General features: G+C 39.5%; 1 protein-coding gene across 3 annotated transcripts in view; it reads right to left on the bottom strand.

The window, feature by feature from the left end:
• Positions 1-16,860, bottom strand: part of CCSER1 (coiled-coil serine rich protein 1) — a 626,891-nt gene extending 610,031 nt beyond the window's left edge. For 2 of the 3 annotated variants that reach the window (XM_039710731.1, XM_039710730.1), the window contains exon 1: positions 16,675-16,860. The gene's annotated coding sequence lies outside the window, so the exon portion shown is untranslated. Of the gene's footprint in view, positions 1-4,600; positions 4,751-16,674 lie in introns of all 3 variants that reach the window. The other variant, XM_039710732.1, reaches the window with a different exon arrangement.
• Between the last annotated feature and the right edge of the window lie 8,033 nt (positions 16,861-24,893).

Here is a 24,893-nt window from a genome sequence, read left to right as displayed (position 1 = left end):
AATCAGAAGAACACATCATTAATTCTATTCTATTCAACTAGCTTGTATGATCAATAACCAGCATCTTGGCAACACCCCGAAAAATGTATAAGCTCATTCAGTTACTGATGTTCTTCCACACAGCCTTTCAGCTTGGTGTTCAGGAATAGGGATCTACCTAAAAAACAGACTAGAAATAAATACACAATAATTTCAAGGTTCTACATGCAGTGATCACACTGACAAGAATTTGAAAAGCTGAACTTGGATGGTCACCATTGCTTTTTCAGGGAAGCAAAGGATTTAGTCTTTGCATAAAACACCAGCTCCATATTTCCCCAAGCATAGGTAAAACCAGAATTTTTACATCTCTAGTAGTCACACAAACCAACCTGTGGCAGACCTCAAATGGCAATACAAGAGTAAACATATGCCCAATTTAAAATTAAAACTTTTTAGACTTAACCAAAACTTTGAGGTTTTTTTTTATGCAGTAGGCAGATTATGTATGAACTATTGCTCTATGGTGTGTCTGAATAATCAATGTGCACATTCCTGTGCCCTGACTGAGGCTGCAGCTAGAGAATGGACTTACAGGACTAAAACAACTGAGAGTATTGAATTGGCAGTCCCTTGCTGAACTGGCTTAGAGAAAAAAAGATTCTTAGCTCACCTCATTGCCCTTCCCACAGCACCACCCTTACTTGGTATTTGCTGCCACGCATGATGCAGTCTCAGACAGGACTATGTAAATGTGCGATTGCATTTTTACAGGGCAGCATTTGCATGGAAATATCCAAATTGGCACCAAAGACTAAAAGAGGTTAGTGTCTTGCACTTCACTTCAGGTTTCTATTACAGCAGGGATGGGTTTGTTCCATCAGCCACTGCACTGGCTGGTGTGATCACAAGGCTCGAGGAGAGAGGGCATCAAGCCACCAGGCCTCACTGCAATCAAACTGAGACACAAAGTCATGCTAAGATGCCTCCATTTCCACATTCATGTCTATTATGCCTAGATTCATACTTAGTATTTATGAAAGCAAGGACATTTTCTTTATTCAGACCTCTCATTTTGAAGTCTCTTTCCAAGTCTCTATCAAAGACAAATGCATGTTGTTATTTTGATTTAAGTGCAAGCTCTGCTGCTAGGGGCTGGAAATCTAGTCTGCTTAATGAATTTATTAGGCATTGTCTTACATCCTAAAGGATATTTATTACTCTGTGGCACACTCTATTACACAGTATTATTTTTATGAACATCACAAGCACCCATGACGTATAGCTCCACCATAGCCAGTATGAGAAAAAAAATCAGCACACCTCCCCAAATATAGAAATGCTGAGTGTTGCCTCATGCACTGAATATTTGAACAGGCTCGTATTTTGGCTCAGGTCCCTAAAGCACATATCCCTTCCTAGGAAACATGCATCTGGAAAAAAGAATCTATGTTAACAGGACAAGTCTGGTGTTCAGCAAAAGGCACCAGCTCCCTACTGCACTTCTCCCGTGGAAGTTTCTATTCAGTTTATTCAGTGATCGGTTTAAGTGACCTGAAGCGTGACACCAGAAAGGTCTGTTAACATCACCCTGGGTAATTTCTTAATTTTTGCTATTTATAGTCACATAAATGTGGTAACTGCCAATAAACAGACACATTTTCAGTAGTGTGGATTTCAAAAGCTTTAGCAAGTGCAGAAACATAGAGGATGCATGTAGAAAGGTACCAGAAATTGGTGGAGTTCAGTAGTGCCCAAACATTACCAGACAGAGACCCTTGACAAGCAAATAATTAACAAAAACTGTTTGAAACACTAAACTTATTTCTCTAATATATAATGACAATAATTGACACATCACAACATTTTCTGACTTTTGTGTCCCTATTTACTCTTCCTGGAGTATACTTTTGTATTTATCATTAAAATCTTCAAACCATATGCAGACAATAATAGGATCCCTCTGAGATACATGTAAAGAATAGTTAAGAAAAAAACACATGTAATTCTTACTGGCTCTATTTAGTGTTCAGATTTTCAGATTACTTTAACACATCAGTATCTGGACCATAGGCATCTTAGTGCCATTGGAACTGACCTTAAATAAAAATGGAAAAAGAAAATCTGAGTGTTGCAGCAAGTAAAACATGCCAGTATATTAAATATGTCTTCATTAAGACACACACACAGAAGTGCAGTGTGTTTTTCCCTCCCAAGGGGAACAGTAAGTTATGCCTCAACAAGCAGCATGGATTTATGTCCCTAAATGCTTCACTCTTCAATAAACATTTGTATACCTGCCATGAAACCTGAGGAATCATATGCCCTTTAGTTAATTCCAAGATACTGAATTAATTTTTGAAATAAAAATTATTGGGTAATTCTATTCATTAAATGATTATTTTAAAAAATAATCAAACAAAATACTATAGAAGGACAAAATATTTTTTTTTCTATCATGTAGGCATAGGACATTTTTACACAAACCTGTGGTTTCTGTGCTTTGACCAGATCCTATGTTTGAAGCAATATACAGAGGATTCTTTCAGGCAGAAACTGTAACTGGGTCTGTGGTTTAGCCCAGCAGGATTCTGGTCTTCATTGCAAATCTTGGAGAATAAATAAGTCAGAGATTCTGGAGACCATATAGGAGCTAGGAACCTAAATCCTATTAAAATACCAGAATTGGATACTAACTCCCACAGATTTCCACAAATACTCCATCTGAAATGAACATTCTTTTCAAGACTACACTTTGTTTTGAGTCTGTATTTCCTCTTGCAAAAGTGGGACCACTCAAAATACCAAATTATAGCCACAGATTTTATTTAGAAAGTATGATCTTCATCTGATTATGTAAGACCACAACACTCGAACCCTTGTAGAAGACACACTGATTTAGTAAAAGAAAAAGCTTGCCAGGGAAGCTGATAAGCAAATGTGCATGTATTTTGCTAATACATACATGAAGAACACAAACTTGTATATGCTGAACTTGTTGGCAAAGGTCCTAGTAATTTTATTAGGAGCAGCACTGGACTCATATCATTAGGTCAATTATCTAAAACCACAGTATTAAACACATTCCCCATCTAAGGTGAGTACATTTTTAAAATCCCAAGAATTTCTCCATGGCTCTTCGAAAATAAAATGGAATTTAGGCCTTAGCTAATAGGATCAGAGCAGGGCTTGGAGCTGTATATTTTAAAGCATCCGTAGCATTAATAGCCAGAACATAAAATCCAGATGGGAGGACTATTACGTTCTAATAGCTTTTATAAAAAGCTAATTACACATATTTGGGGCCTGATCCAAAAACTGTTAAAAACATGTAAAGAAAAAAAAAAGGCAGTTGTCTGCAGAAAGCACCTAGAGTTACTGAACTACCATTCCTTAAAATTGCTCCCACAGTAGTAAGTGTGGCAATAAAGATGAAGTATTAAAATTTGTTCTTCTGTAATGATGGCCTTTTAATTTTAAAAAAGTCATAAAAGATAAAAATGTCTTTTACAACTCCACATATTCTAAATCCACAAACACATAGAGCCCATCTCTGTGATTAGAGGCAGAATTTTATCCTATTCCAACATTCCACAGCAAGCTTTTCCACAAAGACACACTTTGAGAAGCACTAAACAGAACAAATTATTTACTATTTGCAAATGGAGAAGTGCATCTTTAAAAATTACTTAAACTTGCCTTCAAAATGCGTGCAGAAATTTCTGAATTATCATTGATAGGATAAGCTGTGTTCAAACAAAACTCACTGTTAGGCTCAACTATCAACACCACTCTGCTTTAGCTCTTAAAGAGTGTGAAAAAAGAGGGTGGGAGAAGAAAGGCAGCAGAAGTGCTAATGCAATTGTTTGATGTGTGTCTGTGAGAGGCAGCGAGGAGGAGGCAGGCGTTCTGCTAGGCAGGCTGCTGCCAACGGGAATCACAGGCTTTGTGCTTCCCCCTCACCTCCTTTAGTGGAAAATAATTACAGCTGCATATTAAAAAAAAAAAAATCACACTGTTGATTTTTATTGGCTTAATGTTGCTGTTTCTTACATCTCCAAAGAACTGGCCATTTTCCACTCAGTCATTTTCCTACCAATTTCTGCACGCTGTAGCCAGTGAAGAGCTGTGAGGGCGTCTGCCCCTGCACCATTTCACATGGCAACCTGCCAGCGAGAGTGACTGACTTCACTTCAAAACATTTTCTGTTTAATTAGTGTGAAAAAGCCCAGCAACCCAATTATCTAAAAGGACCTCACAGGTTCTCTTCACAGCAAGGGAAATAATGCCACGGGATGTGCTCTAGCATGGAAATACCTGGGTTGTTTCAGCAGAAGAGTGATCAGGTATTTAACAGTGCATTCCTAGAACAGCCAGTTTGGCATTAGAACCTTGAATTCCATAACCAGCTTCCTAAGAGGATGCTGCCTTAGAGTTTCAGCCCTTAAATCCTGGGTTCAACCATTTCATCCGAGCCTGCACCTTCCCTGTGCAGAAAATAGGTGGCAAAATCTGAAGCAGGTATATCCTCAACACAGCACTACTAACAGAAATGTCAGGTTTTTTAGCATCTTTCTTGGCTCTAACATCCTGTATCTACCAAAATCAATTGGAAAATTACCTTTGACTTCAATGTTGGGTTCACTGCAGTCTAATTTTGACTTGGACTTGATCCAGACTCACTTATTTCAGTTCCTCTCTCATTAATTTAGCCAAGCATGTGAGTTGGGCTGAGGGCTGAAGCTCTTCTTGCAGCAGAGATCTTTTTATTCTAATGAAATGCCTGAAAAAAGTGGTTTTACTTTTTATAGAACTAGTCAATTGACTTACAATTAAAGTGCATGCTTCTTAATGCATGCTGAAATATTTTATTCCTGCAAACCAGAGTGGGGGAAAAAAATCCAAACCAAACATTTTCCTTTGCAGTAGAAAATCCATTACATCAATAGAATTTTATGTATGCACATGTGTAGAAGTTTAGAGTTTTACATAGGATTATTTGGATCAATCTTATATTGTGGGGATATGCTGTTACCTACTGCAGCACACATTTCTAGAAGCTCAGATTCTAGTATTTACCCAGCAGGTGAAGAAAAGATGATGTTCACAACTGGTTGCAAAACACATTTATGCCCACAGTTGCAGTATTTATAGGAGGAAGTCTCCCCACACTGTAGAGTCAGACTTTCTTTCTTGAAAAAAAAACCCAAAGCAAAATTAGAACAAAATAAAAACAGGCAGAAAGCCTCCTGGACCTCATGGTGGTCATTGCAAGGGTGAGATTTGCCAGGAGAAAGGAGGGTACCTTTCAGATTCCTCCAGAGATTGCAGTTATTCCTCAGTACTGGGCTGGCTGCTACCATGGTTTGTAAACATGGTTTTGACATTGATATGCAGTTTACAGCATACATAGGGACATTCCCCAAAGAGCTTGAAATCTTTGTAGGCACAGCAAATACCAAAATATCTACTGCTGTAGTGAAACCTGAGAACCACATTCAGATCCCCCTCAGCCCAGCTGTTGACTCAGGTAAGCACATTAACTGGAAAGCTATTTTCTCTTCTTCCCTGTGTACACTTCACAAATAACTCCACATTTATTGACCCAGTCTTTTGCATCTGCAGGGAATTGCAGTAACCTATGGACCCAACATCCAGTTGTCTCTTTCTCAAGGTAAACTCCCCAGACAAAGAAACCAAAGGAGACCTGAGCTCTCTGGAGTACCTGTTAACCTGTTTGTCAGGACAGCCCCTTGAGGAGTAGAACAGAGGGATTTGTGTTTTTGTGAAACAGGCAGGACAGGAACGTGAACTTGGGTCTCTCACATGCTGCTGCTTTAGTCCCAGCCACTGGAAACAAGGCAATGTTGTTCCATGTCCCTCCACCCAGTTCCCCTCAGGCAGGAATTATTTAGGTCAGAAGTGATCTCAGAAAGACACATGGTACAAAATCCTGCTCAAAGCAGGGCCATTCAAAGATGCACCTAACTAATGCCACATTTTGGAATAAACCCCCAGGAAAGGGTCACACTTTGGACCCCAAGGAAGAGGAGGGTGGCACATAAATAAACCCCAGTTCTTTCTTTTAATAGTCACTTCCTAGCTGTTACAAGCAATATGGCTTTTCCTGGTTTGAGACGATCTTTTCTTTAACTTTATTGACCTTTTTTCAAAGGAGCCTGGATGCCCAACTGAGGCCTGAATGCTGAATACACAGTGAGTGTTCAGACACAGGTGGAAATCCTGAGATGGTGGTGCTGGGCACCCTGGCTACTCTGCAAGTCCTGCAGCACTCCGGAGCATCTTGACCATGACAGACACTTGTCTCTAAGATGTCAAAACAGCCCCTTTCAAAGGGCGATTGCCAGATAGAATCATGAGGCAGAGGAGAGAGCAATGCTTTTAGCATGAGAGCTCTAACATTGCTTTTATCTCTGGTAAACTACTGCAAATAGTACAGACATCCTACTCAGTTTTTCACAAGGGGTTTAGAGAAGCACACTGCTTGCTCATTGCCACATCAGCAATTGAGGAGAAAAAAAAACCAAACAACAAAATCCCTCAAATCTAAACTGATCTTTACAATGGAAAGTATAGACAAACCTCAGCTGAGAGCTACTCTTCTAGCAACAGGCTCAAACAAAATCCCATTAGCATGTGAATTATTACTTGAAATAAAGAAAAGGTAGGAAAGAATATGAGTAAAGTTGATTATGGAAGAAAAAAGGCAGTACAGGTAAAGTAAAGTATGACTCAGTGCCAGTCACCCTAACATATGACAGAGCTTGTGATGTGGTAGAGAGCTGTGGGGGATAGGCTGTGAACTAACCAGCCTCTTCACAAGCTGGCAAAAATTCTTAGGAAAGTAAGGAAAATGAACAAATAAAACTATTTGAACGAGGATGGTAGGTACACAGATAATTAACTACAACAGGTTAGGACCAAACAACAGGAAGTTTCTAACTTGGACAAAACTTTTTTTCCTAGTCATAGATCCCAAGCAACACCAAAAGGGCCAGTGACCAAGAGGTAGTGATTCACCCCTCAGTTATAACTACAGGTAGACACAGCTAAAACTCAAAGCTGAATCGAGCCATGCATTATGGCATAACATTAAATGAGTCAGTTGATCATCTGGTTTCACAACTATTTCACATGGATGCCTGAAAATCTGATATTCCTTAATCCATAAAACCTCAAAAATAAAAAATATTCAAGAGAATTCTATGTCTTTGATCATTACAAACTACTTGGTAGAGAAAGTTGGTCTGCTAGATAAAATAAAGACTGTTTTCCCAAAAGGCATGGTGGGGGGTGTTGAGATCTTGGTGGATCTGGGGTTATTGCAATGGTCAGAGTCCGTCCGTGCCCTGCTTCCATAGAGCCACAAGAGTCTGTATCAAGTCTTGTGCCAGAAGTAAATAGCTTTGATCTCCTCAGTGAACAGCCCGTGTGAACCAGGGCAGAACCAGACATTCCAGTTTGTCCAGCTGCAGGGAAAGTGAGCACCATCCCTTTGACTGGAGCGCCTCCCATCCCCGTGGGAGAGGCCAGGCTGAGGGCACAGGGGGAGAGGAGAGGAGAGCCCTGCTCAGCCCGAGGGGCTGGAGGGCTGCTTTACCCTGATGGGCTCTCAGTGCTTGCCTTCTCCTCTAAACACTCATCTGATAAAGGGTGTGTGAGCACAGCTCCTCACTGTCCCCTTCTTCCTTCACCCTGAGCCACAGGTTGAAGGCAGCACCTGAGGCAAGCCCTCAAAACAAAATTTCACAGTGGTTCTCTGCAATGTTTCAAGTGTATTTGCATCCAGACAACAGGGAAAAATCCAGCATCTGTGGGTAGGAGCTGTTAAGCAATGCTCTCAACTCCAGTCAGCAAGTCACTAGCATCCAAATAATTTCTTATCAACAGGGAGAAGAGGTGTATGTGCAACACAAAGCTGAGCATTCTACTCACACAATGACAGCAGTGTGTTGGCAAACATTTTACTTTATTTTTCTGTAGTTCCCTGGCCCCCTTGCAGCTGAAGGATAAAGTACTGAAGCTGGATGTCTGAGGAACACTCCTGCCTCATGTGATGGGCTCTCCAGGAGCCCTCCAGCCATGGGGAAGTGACCTGAGACTCAGACAAGGGAAGGACAAAAGAAGGAGGCCCTTCAGAAAATTCTGGAATAGGCCAGAAAAAAAGCTGTCTCTCATATGGCTTTTTGTTACCAAACCTTAAGCAAGGGCCTAAGCAGTCCAAGCTTACCTTTCAAATGAGGTAAAACCTGTACACAGCTTTTCATCTTTTCATACCTTGTTAAATGATATACAACATGCACCTGCAAATCCCATTTATGAAAAAGAATTCTGACCATGTCTTTCTTAGGAGAAAAAAAAAAATTCTAACAAATGCTGTATCAGCATATCAAACTAATACAAACTCTTGTTTATAAGTAACACCTAATAATAATAGCACTGTATATCTGAGATATTTCCTGCTTTCTGCTAACCACAGTATAGAGAAAAGTGAAATTATGTCTCATGATACAAACAAAAAATATCCTAGGATAAGAAAGCATATATGTTTAGTTATTCTTTGTTGCTGTGCATTCAATCAAGTCTATCAGAGTTGACAAGACCAATTTCGCACCTTCCTATTGTTTTGTCATATAAGACTGGGATGTCATTCCAATGGGAAAAAATAATTGCCATCGATAAAGAGATGGTTTCTATGACATTTGCAAAGATATTGGTGAAAAATACCTTTAGTATGGATCACTTCACCTCACCAAGTGGGATAACTGAGCTCGATGTGCCTAATATGAAAATGCAATATCTACATTTCCTATAGTTTAAAGGAAGACATACCCCCTGCCAGGCAATATATACATGCACACACTCTGCTCTCTCTGCCTCAAGTTCACACTGCAAGGTAACCAATGGCTGTTCACAGATACTTTAATTTATTCATAGGGAAAAAAATAAAAAGGAAAAACATCACTAAGATCAGGATCAGCATGTCTGCAATATCAGCATAATTCTTTGACTGGTTCAGAAAAATAACCTTGAAAGTCCAGTAACAGTGAAAGCCCAGTGGTAGCTCCATATCCATAAAGATATGGAGCGCTCATGGTTAAAATAATCTGTGGCATATGGTAAATGTCTCAAGGCTAAATAGGCCTTAGAGGCAGAGGGAACAGGAAGCTCAGTCACATTCCCTGACCCAACTCTCATTTTCCAGCACTGCACATAATGTGTTCCCAAACAAAAGGCACAGTTTTGTGGTGATCTCGATTTTTCTTAATTTCATGAGAAAAATCATTACACATTAGGCTGTGAAGCACATGGTTAGGTAGTTTGTCACTGGTTATCTGATAATGTGTGACAATTTACACTGATTGTCTTCAGAGCTGAATGCTTGCAGCGTCATCAAAATCAGGGAGGTTTTATTTGACATGCAAATTAAGAAGCATGAGGAAATTAAGAAGATAGATATCACAGATTTTTTTTTTTTTAAGAAGAATGCTCAGAATGGTGTTTCATCTTTTCCCTTTTCTAAATCATCAGCATGATTACATTATACATGGGCTTCCTCAGACTATACAAGAATAACTTGAACAACTGAGATTATTCTCAGTGCCTTCAATACTGTGCCAGCTGGACTGACTCAGCAGGTGTTTAGAAGGAGCAAGAGAGATGACATCCTTCCTTCAGTTTTCCCTGATATTTGAGGTTTCCAGAGACAAATCTGCCCTTGGCTTAAACTGCAGGTCCCAGGAGGTGACGTTTGATTTAGTCTGCATGATTTCTGCTCTTACCAACTCCCCTTCAGCCCAGCCCACTGAAACATCCTTTATGCCTGCCGGGAAGGAGCAGGAATAACTGCAGAAAAAATAATGCCCCAGTATCTCCTCCCATTCCTGAGCAAAGTAGGAGCTGCTTTGTATTCTGACTTACAAATACAGAAGCTGTGCTAAATGCCTTGGTTTTTGTTTCCATGTTCTTTGCCAATTTTCTTCTGCTTTAGTGTTGGCCTCCACACTTTAGACAATTGCTTCATTAGCAAAGTTCAAGTACCAGCCCTATTTTCCTTAGAACTTAACGTCACTCCTTTCCCTGTGACCTTTATTGTTCAGCTAACTTCAAATCATCTTAAATAGTGGCTGCTTCTATCTACTGTTTTGTCCACATTAAAAAAAAAAAAATCATGTAGATACCAGCTCACGATGAGCAAGGCTGTACCTTGTGCCAGGACTTTCTTTTTGATTTGCATGTCTGTTAAATAGTAAAATGTTGCACACACATTAGTTTTTTTTAAAAAGTGGAGGGTGTTTTCATAATTCCTCTCAAGTCATTTTGCTGAAAGCTCAAGGCTTAATTTTTTTCCAGATCACTATTAATCCATCCATATATATTTATTGCCAATATCAGAGGTGTTTAGAAAATTATTGTAAGGTTAATATTAATTAATTGTGGAACCTAATAACAATGTAATAGAATAAACAACAATAGTAATTGCTGCATTAAAATACACTGTCAATAGCTGTGGGCACTTAAGGGCTCATAAACAGACTCAGATATTTCTTGTAGCTGTGGATGGATTTACCACATGAGCCAATCCAGGACATGTGAATTCATGTAATCTATTTTTAAAGGACAGCAATTAATACCACTAGGTAGTTAAACAGCACAAAGGGCAATAAAGACAGTGCTCACCTAGGCATTGAAGGGAAAGAAAAAGATCATAGCTATCAGTACTGTTTCAGAGCCATATCAGATTCATTCAGAAGGGAGATTTAAATTGTTGTGCCTTATTCATGATTTAGATATAGAAACAAATGAACACTTGTCCTTGGGATTCATTCTACTCAATATTCTGCTTTTCATAAAGCCCCGAGTCTGTCTTCTCTCAACTTACAATGGAACTATCCACTGTAAATCAGATGACACTTGACAGAGCATTTTTGTATTTCATCTTTTTAGCAAAGCAGAGCAGCAATTGCCAGTAAAGAACACACATAAATGAGACCAAGTGTATCCACAGAAAATGCACTCAACTGCTTCTATTGTTATTTCAAGCACATAAGAAGATGGGCCTGTATCTCACTTAACCCATTTACACTCCATTTTATACTTCTAAAAATGAGCTGATAGGTGCAGATGGCTGCAGGGTGATTTGTGGTTACAAACAGAAGAAGGGGTCCAGAGGTCTGGACTGGCAGTGGTCTTCATGGACTGGGGGTACCTCTGTTAGCTGGGCAAAGATACTGCCGCATATTTAAAAATAATTCTGTGACAGGCAATTTTGCATTGATTGAATGAAACTAACAGTAAAAAGTAAAAATTCCTCTGGTTTTACTCTTTTTGGGCAGGAAATGGCATACAAAAAAAAATCAGCCAAGGTTTAGATCACCATGTTACTAACTCAGTCCCACACAATCATAGGTTGGAAATATCCCATCATACACGCTGAACAAGATGAAGTAAACCATTACAAAACAACTTTGAAAGTGTTACCAGGAGCTGGAAAATAAGAAATTGAGTCTAATTTGTTTTTTTCCCTCAGCTTATTTTTGTTTATTGAAAACTACTGAGCAGTTTCTTTTTTATCTATCCAAAGAAGACATAAGCACTCTGGAAGTCCCTGTGCCCACTAACAATAGATAATTCTGGGTGTGTTTACTCCACCTCCACTATGAGACCACTGCAAGGCAGTTTGGTAGGGAAAACCAAAGTGAACAACTGTACTGTCAGATGCAGAGAGCTGGGTAAAGTACTGACCCATGAGAGCAAGCTCAGGTGAGCCATCCTGAGCTACCTAACTCTGGACTTACCCAAGAGCTGCCTGTGAACAACACAGTGAGCCTAGAAAACCTCAATTTGAGCTCAAGTCTCCTCTTTAGCAATATCAGCCATTCACAGACTTCCCAGAGCAAGCTGACTCCCAGCACTCTCCAAGGAAGTTAAAAAATAAATAAATAAAAACTGCATGTTTATCACATCAGACTTCCCCAGGGCTCTCCCAGAGACCAAGCCTGGAGACTGTACAACAGCTCTGCCTCAAGCATGACCCCTGGCATAGCCAGAGGCTGTCCCTCAGATCTCCAGGAGCACAAGGCACCTTGAAAGAGCTGCAGACAGACACTGGCAGACAGACTGTCAGCACAAGGTGCTGGGAGGCTGCAAGGGAGTCTCTGCATGGGAGGAGGCTGGACACAGAAGATGCAAGTGTACAGCATTTCTTGCTTCTTCCTGTCATCCCTGTACCCACACATAGGTAATTCTGGTAACAGCCATTAGCAATGTAACAGAAGCATAAGTTTTTGTTTGCTTTACAGAAATCATGTTTGTATTAGAGACCAAAGCTGGGAGGGTTTGTTTTGGATGGTGCTTTATGTCTGCAATGGGACAGGGAAGAACTGGGTTTGTAAGAAAATGCTTGGGTCCAGTGGCAAGCTGCTTCATCAGTGGGAACCTATGCTGCGCTCGAGATAATTCTCTGCTGCAGGGTGCCCTATCAAAAAGGAGGAAGTGCTCTAGGCACCTGCTACAGCCCTTCTGCCAAAGTACACTCAGCTTCTTCCCAGGTCTGTTCCAGCCTATCAGAGAGGAGTAGGCACTTTTCTCCAGCTCTCATTGAATATGCATTTACATGGCTTGGATTTATTTCACCTGATACATTCAGAAATTAATCTACCAGTCAATAAGAACCATGTCAACTCTAACTATAGATGTTATCAGCTAAACAAAAGATAAACCAAAAATTTCCTTAACACAGTTCATTCAGCAGCAGATGGTATTCAGTATAGAAAAGAAGCACAAAAATAATTACCCTGAGCCTGGCTGCATTGCTCAATAGAAACATGTAGAGAAATTGTGCATTTTGTCTACACAAAAGAAAACTAAATCATTTTCACATCCTGTAGCTGAAGATCTACTCCCCAAGCCCTCCCTCTCCACAAAGCTGTCACTGCACTGGCACAGACCAAAGGACTTGGGGAATTTCAACACTGAATCTCCGCTGCCCGCTCTCAGAGAGGTCAACAGCACATGAAATAGCACAGTGACAATGTGACACATGGCGGTGCTGACACAACACAAAGGAGATTTTGCATCTCATTCCACAGGGACAAACACCAAGTACCTTTAAAATGCCCATCACCCCATCTTAGCCATCAGTGATGAACATTAAACATAACATAAAAAAAAATAATTAAATTACCCAGATATGGCCCAGGAATAGTAAAATATTTCAACTGGGCAACAGAGTTAAATCATCCTTTCAGAACTGCAAAACCTAATTCAGAGTTTGTTACAAAGCCTTTGCTCCCCAAGCTCAGGAAAGCCTCCTGTGTTAGCCAAAGCCATCTCACATGATATTTTTCCTGTTGAATCTCGAGTACAGACAATTGGTTTTTATAAGCTCTTACTGACCACAGTAGATGACTACACCCTTCTGTCAACTATTTTCATTAGAACAAGAAGCAGCATTTAATCCTCCTCCAAGAGTGCAATCTGGTGATTACCTTCACTGATCAAAGAGCAAAATGTTACCACTGATAGGTCTAAATTCACTGCCTAAGAGGTGTTATTTTAAATGCCTTGTATGAGCTCACTTAGTTTACCAGACTAGATTAAAATCTAATCTAGAAATGTCTACATTAAAATTAGCTTTTGCTTGAACAGTAAAACATATACCCAGACCTAAAGAGGTCAAGTGAAGGAAAATAATTTTTTTTTTCTCCAGGCATTTTTGTTCTAATGACTAATTGCTCTTAAAAGTAAATACAAAAATTCATAATTAGCTTTCTTGATTACTCAGACTACTTCGACCTTTATGCTATTCATTTTTCATGCTGTATTTAATAAGTAATAGGCAGGGGGCCAGGGAGGGAAAGCAATCTATGTTTTCTGCAGGAGAAAGGAGATGGAAATGAGAAAACCTCAGAAAAACACAGGTCCATAACCTTATGGAAAAAATTTTCACAATGTAAAAATCTAGAGACCTCCACTGAGATAATTAATTGTACCAATTAAATCCACTTGAAAACAAGATTTCTAATTCTTAAATCTTTCTATGTTGACTTATCAAGTCAAAGACAAAATATCTAAGCAGAGTCTAAAGAAAAGCTTTAACCTATTCCATTGATAGCCTCCCAGACTGCAGAGAGGGTCTCCCAAGAATCACTGACATTGACTCCAGGTCAAAATTTTACATTAAGATTGGCAAAAGACTCTTGCTCTTACTATACAGAATATACAAAATACATTCACAGCCATAATTCAAGTCCAGCATTTCCTAACACTTTATCTCCCCTTTTCCTGTGGCTACAGAAAAGAATATCTTCTCACATATTACCCTAACAGATCACTACCACAGACAGATAGTTGATATTCAATTTTATGAGCTGTTTATCACCTGAAACAAAGAGTTTTATTTTTAGAGCCAGCATCATCTAAATGCCCAGCCACCTGGCAGGAAAATCTCATGTTTGCTGCTTAGCTCCTCCTAAATTCCTTTCCAGCCTCCAGAAGGGCAACTTGGCAGCCGTGGCAATGTCTGTCCCCAACTTACATTCCCTGCGCTCTGAGGGGGCTGAGGAAAGTTTGCTGACATCAGTAACCCCTTGGATTCCTGTGGCAAGCCTTCAATTTTCAGGAACACCGAAGTAATCAGTCCCTCAGTACCTCTCTCATGATACACTGGTTTGTTTGGGTTTTGGGGTTTTGTTTGTTTGTTTCTGACTGTGGATCCACAGGCTTCAAATTAAGACAATAAAACATCTGGTCTTTTCTTGAATACCTTTTCTTTCCAATGAAGTTATCATCATCTCATGAAAGTCACCTTAAAATAATGAGACCAAATAATTATACCTACAGGTATATATTTAATTGTCAATCATTAATCTGTTAGGCTGAAGAAACAATTCTGTGTAAAGTAGCCTGTAGCACATGAGGTACAAGTGCGTAACATCGTACACAGTAAGTTGCCCAGAATTTTTAGATGAGGTGGTATTTTCTATAGCAGCTCATAATCTAAAATTTAAACCAGTAGGGAAAAAAAATATCCAGCTTCCCTGCCTGGTAGGGTCTAGTGCAACCTTGCCTTTGAGCAACAACAGTGCAGCAATACAGTGATTCTGAGCTCTGAGGACTCCTTGGCAGAAAAGGGGAAGACATGTACTGTGACACTTTATTTGCTGACTTCCTAGATCTCATCTGTCCTTGGAAAGGAAAAAGGTGGCACCTTCCAGTAAACGCTAACACAGAGGAACGAGGACCTGTTTCCATGTATTCTGTAAGCTCTGTTTTTGTTCTGGTAGTAGGTTATATTCCACCATATCTTTGCACAAATAATCTTGGAAGAGAGCCATGATTTCCCCAAATGGCATAATAGACAATAGTGACCCCTTCATTACTAGAAATGGCATCTGCTAAATAAGAATTTACATCACTATCATAAGATACACATATCTCAGCAGAAAACACCCCTTTTCCCCCTAGGTGTGATCTATACACTTCAGTCACTTAATTCTGAGGAATAGGAAGTTTAATTACCCAAAACCATCTGTCTTTAGAACAAAGCTTAATAGGTGGTAGCATTGCACATCTTAAATTAAGAACAGTAAAGGAAGAAGTTTTAGAGAGAGCTAGCAAGCATCCTCCTTGTCAGTTTTTTGCACCAGCATGTTCAGAAAGCCAGGCACATCCTTCATTTTAGACTTCATCACCCACTGCATACACCCTGGGGAAGGAGAACAAACGAAGCATGGAAGGGAAAAGAAATCCATCAAAGCCCTGAGTGCTGGGAGAGCTCTTCTGCTGGAAGGAATGACAAGTTAGGTAAGGAGACCCTGGGGCAAAGACCCTTGCTGGAACGTTATGCCTATTGATGCATACAAATAAATATGAGATTCTACACATATATACATTCTACATAGCAAACATATTTTACACATGTACACAACTGAATCAAAGAATAGCCATCTTCACATCCCTTTGTATTATAGCATATGGGAAGAGTTAAAACATCTGTGATCCAAAACACATGAACTCCCTCTTGCTTTGTCTTGGGAATATTTGTTTGTAGCTGCATAGACACAAAGCACTTCTTTTCCTACATCTAGACTTTGAAATCTACTACAGCTATATTAATAGTATTAACTTAATAGGAAAGGTTTATTATTACTTCTGCAGAGAAAGCAGCTTAGACATCTCTTAATGCACAGCTGTTCTCTAAGCTGACTTTCCAATACCTAGATTTATCTCTTGTATTTCAAAAGGAGTTTGTAGAACTAGGATGTTAAGGGACAACACTTCTCACTGGCTCTTTTCTAGTTTGCTTTTGTATTCTTGTTTTAGTCCTCCTAGATAAGAATGCATTTTAATTTTATATTTTCCTAATCTGATGTTATGATAACTGGAAAATTATGGATCAAGTTGAGAATACAGTGTGAAATTTCACATCTTGCCAGTCTACCAATTTAACAACTAGTCAGAAAATAAGCATAAGCCTGCATGGCAACTGTGCAAACACTCCAAAATGAAAACCATTTTACACAGATAAATAAATGCAAAATTATCTTTCAGAAAGGGTGACCGCTGCAGTCATTTTGCTACAGTTACAACCCAAGGAAACTCATCATGTCTCCCTTATTCCCTTTCTGCTCAGCTACAGAAGCTATTTTCTCTTCATCACTCTAGACTTACCTTTGCTGCTTTAGCCTTTGAAAGAAACACTTTGAGAGCAGGGAGACAAAGCACTTAGCTTCTTCGAATTGTAGATTCTGGATGCCGAGACCAGTCATAGGGGGGGGCCTCTTTCCAGTTCTCTCACGTCTCCTGCTTGGACCTTGCTTGCAGAGAGCACAAACATGTATGAGCAGAAGCACCTGCTCTGATCACCCACCACAAACTCACAGAAAGCCCCTCTCCTGCACAGGATATGAGGCAACGAAGAAAAGGAAGATCTCTTCCAGCTGGCACATATTGTTAATTAGAAACTCATGATGTAGCCATGTGTTGCTGGTAAAGACAGTAATCAAAACATTAGAGCCCTTGAAGGTACAATACTAAAACTCAATTTCCAATAAAAACAACAGAAAATAAATTTTAAAAATAATCTCATTATAAGTTGAAATCAAACTGATCTCCTGACTTTTTCCAGGCATCTCAAGCTGAAAAATGGTGACATATTTCTCCCAAGACTGATTATGCTGTTTCATTCCACCTGAGATTTGTTACAGGACTTAACAAGCACAGAACAATAAATGCCAGAGCCGTTCTACTTAGCCAGACCTTTTCTCCACAGATTAAATAGAAAAAATAGTACAACTGCACACAAAGAAAAAGAAGACAATAACAAGCCTTTTCTTGCCCTCCTTTGGTCAGGCCACAGCAGTCTTCAAATGCTAAAATAGAAACCCTTTTACTCCCAAAAGCAAACTCTAGAGGCTTCTTCTCACCTGAAGCAGGACCCTGATTAAATCTCCCAGCTGAACTGGGGCTTTTCTTTTATTACCAAATTACCAAGTAGGGTTGCCTACTCAGCTGTAACCATTTTTAGGATATTTGAGGTGTGGGGTTTTTCCTCCCTGAAGCTGAATTTAACACAATTTTCTGTCAAATAGAAAGTGAGAAGTTTTTTAGAAAACATGGAATTTTTCAGACCATTTAAAATGGATATAACACATTCATTTCATTCACAAAAGATGGTTAACTAAACTGAAAATGGAAATCTTTATTATTCATAAAAGAATTGTTCGATATTGGGCAACATTTTTATTCTTAATTTTTGTAAGGACTTTTGAACAAATGCCTTTTTTTTAAAGGGTGACTTCTAAGATCAAAATAGAAATAAGTAAAAGGGAAAGGAATCAGATATTACAGCAAGCTGGGAGGGGGTGAGGACTAGAATCTCATTGCACTAACACCTGGGTGCATTGAAAAAAAATAATTAATTTTCATTGCCCTTTTTGTGAGTTGAGGGGATGATAGTATCTGTGTTATACAGAAAGAACTGAAATACAGACACCTTCATTGTGGGGATCTGGTTTGATCAATGATGAACATGCTGTTTCAGAGCACACAGTATTGTATAGCACTTGGTGTGATTAAAGTCCAGCATTTCCACACAATTTCTCTAAAAAACAGTAAGTTCAATGTGATCAATCAGCTCTTTGAAACAGTATGTTCTTAGCATTCTCACTCTGGAGTGTGAATTGTGAATTAACAATTAATAGTAGAGCTTTAAAAAAATAACAACAACAATAATATTAATTTAAGAATCCCCTCATAGTTTTTGTAATGCCTGAGATGATTAGCACATTATAAGATAAATCATTATAAGAAGAGACAGAAAGTTTTGCAGATAGCATTGGTTGTATGCAAATTAATGCTGAGTGGTCTGTTTTCAGTGTCAGCTACCCTTCATTTCCTGAGGCCAGTATCTGATGTTAACGATACAACAGGAGCTAATTAGTGAATAGTCAAGTATACTAGAGAAATTCTACCTTTTTTCCCCACTTCTGAAGGTAAAACTCATGGCCATTCCCTGCTAATTGCATTGTATGGATTACTTAAGTGCCAGCGTAAGGTGCATGAAAAAGATAACACTAAATCGGGAGATAAGCAGAAAGGATCTGACCTTCTTAGTCAAGGTCATTGATAGTGTAATTATTCTGATAAGCCAGGCATAATGATCTCCTGTACTATCAAGACACCCAGACTATTCAGTTCAGCAAAGACACTTTGCATTTTCCAGTGGAGCCCATACTTATGCTCTTTAAACCTGTCACAGGTTAAAGCTACCCATTCTGAACTGCTTGACCATAGGACTGTGTGCCAGGCTTTAGCCTGGAGAAATGGAGAAAAGAAAGGTGTTGGAAAGGTTTGTTGCATGCAAGGTTGCCCTGGGTAACTCTCCTACTAGACAGGCAAAAGCAGGAGGATCCAAATCTCTTGGTTCCAGACAGGAACATTTTGCTCTGTAAGGCTGGGGTTGTGAGTGGTACAGCAGGGCAGCCTCAGCCCTGCTGAGGAAGAAGCCCTGCAGAAGAACCCAATGTTCATGTATGAGGTCTGGGGAGCACCACCAAACTCCCCAGGGCTGCAACATCCCAGAGGATGCACCAGCAGCAGGACCAAGCTTCAGGTGCTGTGCTATTTCTTGGGAGAGGGCCAGAGCTGAGGGGGAGATATCTCACAGGCCACACCAGAAATTTGGGCTAAATCAACTGCTTTTCCTTCCATGGATTCTCATGTTACTGTTCCACCGGCACTACTGCAAACTTCAGGCAAAAAAAAAAAAAAAAGGAAAAGGAGAAATCATCTACTGTCTCCCACTGACCTGTGTTTGTAGATTCAGATTAAATGAGCCCATATGGGCTCTACAGCAGGGAGCAAAGTTTGGAAGGAATTGCTCTCACTTTCCCTACAAACTGTGTGTTGAAAGAAAGCTCAGCCCTCATAATAATCACTGAATTTGAAAAACCCTTAATCATTATTCAAAAAGCAATCACTTATGCATGCACAATTGACAGCACAAAACGCAAGTTTCATTGAACTTCAGCCTGGCTGCACTTATTTCTTTTTCATTCCTTAGGCTCTACAAATAAACTTCAACATATCCAGGAAGAAGAGTGTTTCATCATGTGGGTTCCTGTGAAATCAAGGCAAGGATTTTCAGCGTGTAGCAAACACACCTGGCCTGTGATTGAGACACTCGAGCAATGCAACACAAAATTGCATTTATTTAACATATGAACACTGTGGACTGTTGTGTGTGACTGGCAGGAAATTCTGTACCCACCCCACTGGGACAGCTATTCCCCACTGACCAAAAGCAGCAGGGGAAAGGGCTGGGCAGCTCTTGGGAAGGGAGCACTAGAAAGCCTTCAGAAAGAATCAGCCCTTCCAGGGTGTGCAGATCCTCCTGTCAGAGCTGGAAGAAGATCTGTGCCTGTCTGGAGAAACGAGGCTAGAAAGAAATAATCCTTTAGTATTAAAACTAAATGAAGTTGATTCCAGTGAACATCAGTGTTTCAAGTTCCTGAAGTTCCACCACAGCTCAGTTGCCTTTTGGAGTCCTTTTTGTGTGTATTTATTTGATAACAGCAATGTCTTTGTGACCTCAGAGAGAAATGCAGTGTTCCCCACTGCAGATATCAAAATTTTATGGTGGTCTGTGCCTTGTTCTGTATCTTTGCTGCTCAGTAATATATCATCTGCTCAGTAGCTTCTGGGCTGGGGTAAATGTTTGTACTGCCACACAGTCTTATGATCAGTGCATCATCTCTGCTTTTGTTTGTTCGCTCACAGGTCTAATATAACTGTAAGTAAAGCAACAGAGATTTAAATAATTAATCATTAAAATAATGAAAATCATCACATTGTAGTGATGTGATTTTTCCCTCTGTGCTTTTGCATGCATTTCATTTTCCTACTGGCAAAGTCTATAGTATAACACAAAAGTTGAAAAGTTGCATAAAATATACAAATTGATGGACAGACACATACAATGGAGAACAACCTTCCTATTCCAGCACAGCTGCTAAATCATCATTTTCTTCTATTACAGATGTTCACACAACATGGGGTTTTTTTTTTGTTCTTTGTGCAACCTCTGAGGCTGGTATCAGAGTTGAGACTGAACAGCTCAGAGATAACACTGGAGTGGTATTTCTAATCTTATTTCCGGATCTAGTTCATCATGAGTCCAAGGCAAGAAAAGCCCAACAAGCACTGCAAAACAATGCAATTTGGGAAAATAATCCCATTGACCATTTAATTGTCACTTAACTACAATCCCAAAGGATGAGATGGAATGGTTTTCTCCTCGGGGACATAGCCACTTTAATCCTTGGCTACAATCTATCAGCTTTTCTTTTCAAGACCAGGATATTTGTTCTTTGACTGCAATAACATGTTCTTTCATCTGACTCCACACAAGTACAGCCTTTCTTCTTGATTTCAGGTCAGGGAAGGTGGTAACTACACTCTGCACAATAGAAGTCACTGAATTGCTATGTAAGCTGTTAGGAAAATTAATGTATTCAAGTCTCTGCAAACCTCCTTCTTCCTTAATCCTCATTTCAGGGTTGGCAAATCTTCTTTTCCTTGGTGACTCTACCTCTCCCATGCAGTATGTATCTTTAATTACATTTTGCTATACATAATCCAGGCCATCCAATGTCATACATGTGACAACACAGAAAATGGTTTTGAAGTTGGAATGGCAGTGAGGCTGAAGGAAGGCTGTCAGGAATACAAAGAAATACAGTTTGTTGTTTCCTGCATTTTGAAAACTTCCAGGGTCATAGGTAAAAACAAAATAAAAAATGTGAAGTGTTTCAGGTTTCACTAATTTCCCATTGTTACATTGTCTTGATAAAGAAAAAAAAGCAGGAAAAAGCCCTTCAAGTTTAACATTTCCTAATTTGTTTAAATTATATTCACTGTCTCTCTAGGTTATATGAATCACTTTTCTCCTGCTTTGATTTTCAGACAGAAAGCTTTCCCTGAAAAAAGAAATGCCTTTTCCTATGTGTTTGTACAGCAAACTTCACAAGCTTCACAGCAGCTGTGGAAAAAGAATCAGTTAAAAACTATTGCTTTAACAGGAAAAACACACTCCATAGCCTTTCATGCAGTAGTCATCCACAGGACTAATTTGAATATATGAGAAAACAAAAGGCTTCTGAGGGCTGCAGTAGTAATCAAAGGAGCTGCCTGGGTTGGAATGGGAATCAAAAGCAAGGACGCGCGGTACACGACGGAGCGCCGCCCACGCAGGCCAAGGATGATGTTTGAAAGCTGCTTTCACAGCTGCTGAGATGATGACACACTGCTGTCCCAGGCAAGATACTGTTTCTTGAGAGTCACCTGGGAGCAAGCAGACACTGGGTTTGCCTCGTCCTTTGGCTCATGCGGTATCTTCCTCCAGCCCAGGCCACGGTGCCTTGACTTTTTGAGAGTGTATCCTGCTCTGCCTTGCCATAACTATGTAATTGATGGTACAGAGTCATAAACATCATCCCCTTTGTGGGCATTGCAAGCTGGACAGACAGAAAAATCAAGATATTCCTAATAACTGATAGTTTTCTAAACTGTTACCCAAAATGATATTAAAAGCAGAACTGTGTTTCAAGTGCGTTAGCAGTGCCAGGCGTTTTTAGGTCTCCCTTGGGTCTTATATGCCATTGAAACATTTGATTGGAAGTGCCTTAAATATGGTCCTCCTGTTATACTCTCTGTTGCTGTATTTCTGCCCTTGTTAATTAAGCAAGAAATTTCCTTTTTTTGCCCCTGCTTTTAGTAAATTAGACTGCTTGCTTTAATCTGCTCCATATGGTCATTAGTTGAGTTATATTTCATATGCAGGATAAGAAGATGGGATTTATTGTAGACATCCCACAATTCCAGATGTGCATGGTCAGGGTCTGAAAAAGGCAATTCCCTGCCCTGCCCCCATTCCATTCCTGTGTCAGCTTCTGCTTCTTAGTAGTCAAGTAACACACCAATGCCATCTGAGAGGGGGCACAGAAGAATACACATCATAAATGCAAAATTAATAAAAATTCCACTTTTGTCTGATGAAAAAAAAAGCCTGGAAGATTATTCTCAGCTACGGAGAAACAAATGTAGTGCAAATGAACAATAGGCATGGATGGAAGGATTACAGATTCCTTAGTTCCAAACAAATTATCTTCATTAAGCAAGTCTTTCTTCTCTCTTCATCTCTCCTTTTTCTTGCAATTATTTTACTCAACAATGAATACTGTGCTCAGTCTGCTACACAGTAATGAAAAAGAACAGCTGTGTGTCTGTTTCCACAGCAGTCAAAGAAAAAGGCAAATAATATTTTTTTATTTCCCTTTTTCTTTTGCAGTCATGCATTTCTGATATGAGTGGTGGGTTTTAGACATTTAGCCCAGTGGATGTCAAGAATGGTACAGTGATTAAATATTATCTTGTCACATCTGTTCAGAAGCCATACATAACTCTTAAAACATCTAGGCTGTTATAGCTTATTAGCCACCTATCTACACTGGCAAGATATGGTATCTTAGGTCAGATTAAGACCCATACTGAGACAGAGAGTTAAGGAGCAGTGTGGGAGTAGTTAATAGGTCTGAGAGGAAACCTAGTATTTGCAAATAAATCTCCCTCAAAATAAAAAATAAAAATTAAAAAAAAAGGGAGAGAATGAAACAGGAAACAAATTGACGGTGAGAGGATTAAGCAAATAATGATCCTGTTATAAGCAAGGAGAAGCCATGTCACAGTTTATGGTACTCTCCAGAAAAATAAAAAGAGCAGGATAAATTTCTGATAAGAGAAAACAGAGTGTGGGAGCTCTGGGTCAAAATCTTTCATATGGACAGTTTCTCCAAAACTCTTTGGTGTTCTATGGAGTATATTTTCTCCAAACTGTTTTCTACACAAATTTTCTCTATATGGTTAAGGTCTACTGACAAGACTATGTAAATCAAAATTACTATCTTATTCTGATGGACAAAATGTGTTGAGGTGCAGAACTAATTATAAAATTTAATTTGCCAGAAATGGCAGCAAGAATTATGTTCCCCATGACAACTAATGTGCTAATGAGCTGTCTGCATATTCCAGGTTATCCTGCAGATCATGGTACTCTGTACATGATGAATACAAGTATTACAGAAATATCAGCTTCATGGTGTTTTTAAGTTTTGGTAGAGGGGTATTCTTTCTTTTGTGCATGTTTTGTGGCAGCATCCTTGAACTGGTGGAGGCAAATGTGCAGTTGTTGCGGTGAAGAAAATTCCAGGTGTATTTGAGTGTCTTTGGTCTGTGTTTCCAGCCAGCAGCACGGAAACATTTAGACAAGACAGAGCATGGTTGGGAGATTGTTGCCATATTTACTATGTCTCCTTTCAGGTGTACAGATTTACAGAGAAAAACTGTGTGACTCCAATTTCTCTACAACCCACATGCCCACAGATCAGGTAAATCTGTGTTTGCCAATACTTCCCTGGAAATGGGCTTCTGGAATTAGATGCCAGATACAAATCCATGTAGCATCCTTGCCTAAGTTTAGGCATCCACTCTTTGTATATTTATCATCAATCCAAGCTCCAATTTACATTTTTATCTCATTTGTCAAAGCCTCTTGCAGTCTTCCTCAGTTTAGGTTACAGCCCAATGTGTGTGAAGGTGGATGCCTGTGCCTGTCTGGATATGGAGGGATGGCATGGCCTGGAGCCAAGGACTGCAAGCTGTGGCTTCTTATTTAGTTGTATAGCACGTTTTGGATTTTCAGGGTCTTGTCATAGAAAGGTATTAATTAACAGAGAAAAATGCAGCAGAAAATAGAGTAAGTGCTTCGAAATGGGTACATTCAAGAGTTATGGGAACCAGAATTTACCTAGTTGGATTTTAGCCAGTAATTTGACTGAGAGTAACTCTCTGAATAAAGACAACACTAAGAAATCTTTGCCAGTAATATATATTTAAGTAGCAAAAGCTGATCCAGAGCACAAATCCAGCTGATACTGCTGTATGATTGTGGGGTTTTTTTCTTAGTTTGCTCTTTTATGATCTGTTCTTCCCCAGCTACTAATTTTAGAGATTGAAAGGTTTTAATATGAGGAGAGCTCCTGGGAAATAAACAATCAAATTGCTTATGCCATTTCTTTTGGGAATACTTTTGTGTATTTCTTCTAATCCTAGTGTTTTGGTCACGTAAATAGAGATTACATGAAAGAATACAAAAGATGGCAAGCTACAGAATTTCCTCCCTCTTGTGAGCACCGATGGCAGCACCTTGGCTGGAAATCTTTCAGATGTAGGAGATCAGGGGAGGGTAAAGGAGATTTCTTTTGAGTGATGTAGGCTGGGCTCCTTTTCCAGATTTCAGTCTGATCACTCAGGTTAACAGCAAAGAATTAGCA

This window comes from Passer montanus, unplaced genomic scaffold (assembly GCF_014805655.1).
Source record: "Passer montanus isolate IOZ18808 unplaced genomic scaffold, ASM1480565v1 scaffold23, whole genome shotgun sequence".
NCBI classification, from domain to species: domain Eukaryota; kingdom Metazoa; phylum Chordata; class Aves; order Passeriformes; family Passeridae; genus Passer; species Passer montanus.
Note: the sequence above shows the minus strand (reverse complement) of the source record. Positions and strands in the feature narration are given on the sequence as shown.